The sequence below is a fragment of the Chrysochloris asiatica genome, unplaced genomic scaffold, assembly GCF_000296735.1.
Source record: "Chrysochloris asiatica unplaced genomic scaffold, ChrAsi1.0 scaffold00211, whole genome shotgun sequence".
NCBI classification, from domain to species: Eukaryota; Metazoa; Chordata; class Mammalia; order Afrosoricida; family Chrysochloridae; genus Chrysochloris; species Chrysochloris asiatica.
The window spans coordinates 105,301-113,415 of record NW_006408729.1 but is presented as its reverse complement, the minus strand read 5'-3'; the positions used below and the strand labels follow the sequence as shown (position 1 = coordinate 113,415).

General features: G+C 35.5%; 1 pseudogene; it reads left to right on the top strand.

Moving 5' to 3' along the window:
- The first annotated feature begins 2,149 nt into the window (after positions 1–2,149).
- On the top strand, positions 2,150–3,380 carry LOC102842299 (annotated as a pseudogene).
- Positions 3,381–8,115: the final 4,735 nt, after the last annotated feature.

Below are 8,115 nucleotides of genomic sequence, written 5' to 3'. Positions count from 1 at the left end.
AACAGTCGCTGGAGAAGGATATCATACTTGGTAAGATGGAGGGTTGGAGTAAAAGAGGAAGACCCCCAATGAGATGGATTGGCCAGGTGGCAGCAGTGATGGACTCAAGTGTGGCAGCGGTAGTGAGGTTGGCCCAGGATCAGACATTGTTTTGTTCTGCTGTGCATGGGGTAGCTATGAGTTGGTTCCGACTCAATGGCACCTGACAACAACAACAACACAACATCTCTACAAGACAAAGACAAATTGAAAATGGGCAGAAGACATGAAGAGACACTTGACCAAGGAAGACAATCAGGCAGCCAACAAATACATGAGGAAATGTTCATGATTATTAGCTATTGTTGTTGTTGTTAAGTGCCATCGAGTTAGTTCCAACACATAGTGACCCTGAACAGGGTTTCCAAGGCTGTAAATCTTTACGGGTGTAGAAAGCCTCATCTTTCTCCCATGGAGCAGCTGGTAGTTTCGAACTGCTGACCTTGCATTTCACAACCCAATTTGTAACCACGATGCAAATCAAAACAGCAATGAGATATCATCTCACACCAGTATTAACACTGAAGTTTAAAAAAACAGAAAACAACAAATTCTCGTAAGAGTGTGGAGAGACTTCTAATCTCAAGGTTAGAAGTCTGAAACTACCAGCAGTTCTGCAGGAGAAACATGAGACTTTCTGCTTCAGTAAAGATTTACAGCCTCAGAAACCCTGTATGGGGTTGCTACAAGTCTCAACTGACTCCACAGCACATAACCACCACGATAAGGGAAACCATTTAATGTGACTACTATTCAAATTTATATGCCAATCACAATAGTTGTAAGAGAAGACTCTGAAATGTGCTCTTCTGTGTGGAGATGCTAAAACAAATGGAATAAAAGAGGAGACAAAAGAACTGAATGCAAAATTCAAAAGGCAGCTTTAGAAGACAAATTCAAATATTATATTAAAAATGTACAAAGATCTGAAGTTAGAAAACCAAAAGGGAAGAACATGCTCAGCATTTCTCAAGTTGAGGGAACTGAAGAAAAAGCCTCATTTTCAATGTGGAAGGATTCAATGGGGGAAAATATTGAGCGATGCCGAAGCATCAAAAGAAGATGGAACCTTCTTGTGCTCCAGCTGATGTTCTTCATTCTTTGTTTAAAATGCAGGGAAGAAAGGAGAAAAAATTGTTAGTGAGGAAGCCAGTGACTAAACTAGGTTATGTTCCTAATGTAAGCAGAGCAGTAAAGAAAATATATAATTATTTAGGAAAGTCAGCCACCTTAATTACCTTAATCAAAAACACCAAACCCACTGCCATGGTGTTGATTCAGGCTCAACAATCCTTTGTAAGTTTTCTGAGACTATAAGTCTTTTAGAGTGTAGAAAGCTGCTCCCCTGGAGCAGGTGGTCTCTTTGAACCATCAACCTGACTGTATTAGCAGTTGGGTGTTTATCCTATCATTGGAATTCATCTCTTAAATAATTGCCAAACCTTTAGTGCATGCTAACTAATAGATAAAAAAGAATTTAGGGAAGTTTCCTAAACTGGAAACTTCCAAGATGGAACTCTAGTAATGTTTTATAGTGCAACCAGCACGAGATTAAATGCAACTGGGAATGTTTTTCTGATTATAATAAATAATCAATGAATATCTATCTGGTCTCCAAAGAGACCTAAGCTGTTTCATTGTAATAAAGTAAACATAAGCAAACAAACACTAATTGCAAGATAGAGCAAACAATTAAAGAGAGTTTTGTTTTGTTTTGTTTTGAATTTTTAATCTTTGGATGTATGTTTTTCATTTATTCATATAAACACCTATGATCCAGGCACTGAACTAAGGATTGGGACACAAATATCGGTAGAGCACAGCACTTCCTTACTAAAGACTCACAGTTTAGTGTGAGAGATGTGTAGATAAACCATTTCATTAGTATTAACTGTTATGTTAACATTTCAGTGGAATTAGGATGTGTTGATTAGAAAACATTTCTTAAAGGAGGTATCATTTTATCTCAGTGTAGAAAAATGAGTGAATTCTCACCAGGTAGTCAGGAAAAGACAGACATTCCAAGTGGAGACAGCAGTACAATCTCTGGTGAAAAAAGCATGGCTTCATCTGGGAGCAGCAAGACTTAAAAAAACAGTGTTTGGGAAACATGACCACAGAAGAAGCTGGAAACTTGACTATTCACTTTCCCTCAGAAGGTATCCTCTTTATAACACCTTCTCCTCTTATTAAAACAATCACAAATTTCAAGCAGGTTTCTAAAGTATTAGAAAAATTTGATGTTGAAGAACCGGTTTTCCAACATTAAGTAAAGTAACTGAAAAGTTAAGAACATTGCATTTTAACAGAATATGACAGCTAGCATATATTTAAGCAGCTCTGTTTGTGTGCTGGAGCTATACCAAAATTGATATGTGAAGGAAACCCTTTTGTATTAGAACAATGCTCAGGAAATTCAGAAAAAGCTCACTAATGCTAAAAGAATAATGATTGTAGAGAATGGTGGTATTGCACTTGAGTTAGTGTATAAAATTGAAGGCTGATGAAGTTATTGGGAATACTTTATTTGACACAGAAGCAACAGAATTCTTGACTTCAAAGCTCACAACTGAAGAGCCAGAGGTTAAAAATGCCCAAAAAAGAACCAGATATAAAACTAAAGAAAGGAAAAAATGAAGCAAGAACCAAAATTAAGGCTAGTGATGTAGGCAGTGCCTTGGGACCTGATTGGCACGAAGGCTTAAATTTTAAAGGAGCAAAAGAGGTTTTTCACAAGATGCACATTGAAACTATGTATGAAGTCTACCTTCAGGAAGAATTTACAATTTTGAAAAAGGAGTCGTTGACTTTTCCAAGGGACCATAATAATAAGATGGTTAAAGCAGAAAATGGCAATCTGAAAGTGGATGACCACATGCACACATCACTTCCTGATATCTATGCTGCAGGTGATTTCCATACTGCATCATGGTAACCCAGCCTAGTCTGGCAGCAGATGAGGCTGTGGACCCAGGCAAGACAAATGGGATGGTATGTAGCAAAATGCATGGCTGCAGTTCATTTAGGAGACTTTATTGACATGGATTTCAACTTTGAACTTTTTGCTCATGTAACAATTTTTTTTAACTATAAGGTTGTAATACTGGGAAAATACAATGTACAGGACTTTGGTTCACATCATGAATCAATGCTAAGATGTACCAAAGGGCAAGAATATGTCCAAGTCATCATGCAGAATGGACAAATGATAGAAGCAGTCTTAATTGGTGAAATCGATTTGGAAGAACATTTGAAAATCTCATTCTAAATCAAATGGATATTTCATCATATAGAGAAGAACTGCGAGATCCAAATATGATATAGAAGATTATTTTGACTAGTATAGACACTTCAAGGTGCACATAAAATATGGCAAAGAAATCTCAAGTCAGTAAACTGAATGAGTACACTGATTTAATGATGAACACAGTGAAGTTTAAGATTCAGAAGTGACAATGATTTTAGTGGATGGATACGGAAAAAAAATTAAGTTCTAAGTACAAAATCATTTCAAATATTTATAGGTATATTTTTCTAACATAAAATTGACTACTTAATTTTGTTGTTGTTGTTGTTGTTGTTGTTGTTGTTGTTAAATTCCATTGTGTCAGTTCTGACTCAGCGATCCTGTGTGGAGTTTCCAAGGAATGTCAGGTGAGATTTGAACTGCTAACTTTGTCATTAGCAGTCCAGTGCTTATCCTACAGTGCCATACTAGGACAAAAAACCAAATCATTTAAGATTTTGTATACTTGCTGAATGGAGTTCTGGTGTGACGTTTGTAGGATAATGCACTAGACCACAAGGTTGGTTTGAAGCATAAGGTCGGTGATTCAAACTCACCAGCTGCTCCTCAGAAACTCTATACAGAGTTGCTATGAGTCACAAGCAATTCAATAGCACTTAACAATGGTAATAATGACATACTTATTGAAATCTTAATCATTTCTCTGTTTTAAACTTAGACATGTTTACTTGTGATTTAGATTTGGAACAAATTTAACTCAGTGTTTATCTTGCTAGCCAAAATGTACTCTAATAAACTAGTCATTCTCTAATGAAGATTTTGAGATATCAAAACAAGACTGTGGTTTTAATAAACTTAATAGTTTTACTCTACTCAAATGGATAGTGTAGCAATATCTTATTTGCTAACATTATTGTATTAAGTATTCCTTTATTGTTTGGATTGTACAGCTGTTTTTGTAACCTGAAATCATTCACTTTATTAGCATAAAAATATTCCTCAGTTGTTGTGCTATTGTAAAATATGCAGTATAATAACACTATCAACAGATTACTGTGACAAATGAAAAAATAAACTACATGTATCAAGGCAAACAAACAAAAAAAGAAGATGGAAGGAGGACATAGAGTCACTGTACCAAAAAGAAATGGTCGATGCTCAACCATTTCAAGAGGTACCATATTATCAAGAGTCAATGACATTGAAGGAAGAAATCCAAGGTGCAGTGAAGGGATTGGCAAAAAACAAAAAACAAGACTCTGGAAATTAATGAAAAACAAACTGAAATCTTTCAACAAATTGATGCAGCACTGCAGACATTCACTCATCTATGACAAGAAATTTGGAAGTCAACTACCTGGCCAACTGATTGAAAGACATCTATATTTGTGCCCATTGCAAAGACAGGTGACACAACAGAATGTAGAAATCATTGGAAATGTCATTAATATATCATACAAGTAAATTTTTGCTAAAGATAATTAAAAATGACTATAGCAGTACATTGACAGAGAGTTGCCTAAAGTTTAGAGTGGATCCATACAAGGACATGGAATGATGAATACTATTGTTTATATCAGATAGATCTTGGCTGATAGCAGAGAATATCAGAAAAATGTCTAACTGTGCTTTACTAACTATGCAAAGGCTTTCGATTGTGAGGTTCTTAACATTGAGGAGAATGAGTATTCCAGAACACTTAATTGTGCTCATGAGGAACATGTGCATAGGCCAAGAGGCTGTTGTTTGAACAAACAAGGTAACACTGAGGATTTAAAATTGTTAAACGTGTGTGCCAGAAACCTGTACATAGATCAAGAGGCAGTTTTTCAAATAGAGTAAGAGAACTATGCATAGTTTAAAATTAGGAAAGGTGTGCATCAGGGTTGTAAACTTTCACCAAAGTCATTCAATCTGTATACAACCTTGCTTGCTGAAAGCAAAGAGAACTTAAAATATTTATTGATGAACTCAAAGACCACAGTCTTTAGTATGAGTTGCACTTTAATGTGAAGAAAACAAAAATCCTTACCACTGGCCCAATAAATAACATCAAGATAACTGGAGAAAAGATTGAAGTTGTCAAAGACATCATTTTGTTCAGATCAACCATAAACACTTATGGGAGCAGCATTCAGGAAAGCAAACGACATATTGCATTAAGCACATATGCTGCATAAGACCTCTTTAAAATGTTCAAGAGAAGAGATGTCAGTTTGAGAACTAAATTGTGCCTGACACAAGCCATGTGCATGGTATTTTCAATAACCTCATATGCATGTGAAAGTTGGACACTGAATAAAGACCATAGAAGAATTTTTGCATTTGAATTATGGTGTTGGAGGAGAATATAAGAAATACCATGAACCACCCAAAGAACAAACCAATCTGTGTTGGAAATAGTGTAGCCAGAATGCTCCTCAGAAGCCAAGAAGGCCAGACTTCATCTCTCCTACTTGGACAAATTATCAGAAAGAAACATTTCCTGGAGAAGGACATCATGCTCATAAAGTGGAGGGTCAGCGGAAAAGAGGAGGACACCTAATGAGATGGATTGGCACAGTGGTGGCAACAATATACTCAAGTGTTGCAAGGAGTATTTTTCTATTCAAATGTGACTTTCACTGGATTTAATAAATCTTTGTTTGACTAGTTACCAGTCTCTAAAACTCTGATTTAAATATTTAGTATTAAAAACAACAACAACTCCCTGCGAATATCATGACTTGTTAAGTGTGATCAAGTCAGTTCCAACCCATAGTGACCCTGTATAGGATTTCCGAGGAGCAGCTGGTTAGCTCGAACTGCCGACTATGCAGTTCCAACGACTTTGTAGTCCAGTGCGTTAACCAACAGCATCACAGACTACAGATTATTTTAAAGCTCAGTTGGGTAAATAATCTCCTGATTTTTACTTTACATGTGAATACCTAACTTGTACAATAATTCAAATGGTACATGTTTCTTTCCCCCCACCCCCACATTCCCTATTTTGATTATCAGGTGTGGATCATTGAATGCTAACTTGACAGGGAGGAAAATATCCTCTGCAGCGCATTAAGCTTACCAGTGACTGAAGTTTCCCTAAATCTTGACCCCCTTGTTTGCACTCTCTTTTGCTTTTGTAGTATTTCTCTGCTATAACCCATTTTTGTCTATTGTCTGAAGAAAAAAATCTGTTCCATGCTTTGTCAAACCTCATCAGGATGATAAAATGTTCCTTACTTTAGCAGAAACCTTAAGTCCAGAGTCTCATTTCTGTTTTCTGAGGAAAATAAATGTCAACAAATTCTTTTTAATGATTAAAATACAACTGAATTGCCTGTGAATAATTATGGCATGCTTTTTTGCAACTCGGTTTTGAAAGATCTATTCCTGTTTTTTTTGGTTTTTTTTTGGCTTAGTTTTGATTTTCCCCCACTGAGCAAATACTAAAAATAGGTGTTTGAAATATCAAACATGCAATTAGAAAAGAAAAGTTAGACTGACCACTGGGATAATAAAGCAATTGTGCACACTGTGTTTCATAGTATTTTTATTTCTCCATGAATACTTCTGGTAATTTTTCAATACAATATAACTTAGTTTGTACTTAGTTTATAAAAACACCATTAATAAACAAATATTTTAAAACTATTTCACATGACCCATACTAGAAATATTATTTTTGTAAATAAATGCTTTCAGAATTTATTTCTGAGAATTAAAATGAAAACAATGTGTTCCTTATACAAAAAATATTATAGTTTTAATTAAGGGTGCTATGAGTTGGAACCAACTGATGGCACCTAACAACAACAACATACACTAAATATTGTAATAATATAAACACTAATTATACAAATCTACAATCTTTCTCTGCCAGACTATATTTATTACTGCATCTAAATATTATTTTACTCATTGAAATAAAATAGTGTGGTGATGAATGTGACATTATTCCTCTTGAATTTGTTGTTTCCAACAAATTAAATCATGTTATTGTCTGATTCAAAATGGCCAGCATCAGTCCATATCAGCTCAATAATGCCTAAGGATATCAATCTTTATTTGTGACAACTTTTTTTTACAATTGTCTTAAATTTGTACTTTGAATGGTCCTTATATTTATTATTAATGGATGTTTGCAACTCTTTCTTCTCATTTTGAGCAATGCAACATCAGCGTGTAAAGGCCCCCCAAATTTTATTCCATTCGAGTCATCATAGTCAGCTCTCCTTAAAGGAGGCAGCTCTCCCTCAGTTGTAGTTTGTGTTGCTTACAATCTGAAGGACACATCTTCTGGCACTACATCTGATGATGTTTTACTGCTATTCATATGTTTTCATCTTCTGGCATTATATATGACAATATTTTAATGCTATTCATGAGGTTTTCAGTGGCTAAGCATTCAAAAGTAGTCCTCTTTTTTCTTCCCATTTTGTCTTCCTCTGAAAGCTCCCCTGAAACCAATCTACAATGGGTAACCCTATTGGTATTCAAAATACACATGACATGGATTCCAGCATCACAGCAACATGAAAGCCCCCACAGCAGGACAAGTTTGACAGACTCATGACAAACCATATATGCAATGTGAACTACTTCATATGGCCATTAAAACTTTCACCTTTTAGAAGCAGATAACCAGGCCTGTTTTCTGAACTGTCTCTTAGTGAGTTTTAACTGCTGGGCTTTCATCTAATAATCTATCTCTTAACTCTTTTTCTCAACCAGAAATTCCTGAAAGCCCTGCATGCCAGAAAAACTGGGGCTATGTTTTAACATATGAGTAAGATTTAGAAAGGACTTCAAAGTTACATGTTGAATTCAGGTGTCAATTTGGAAGA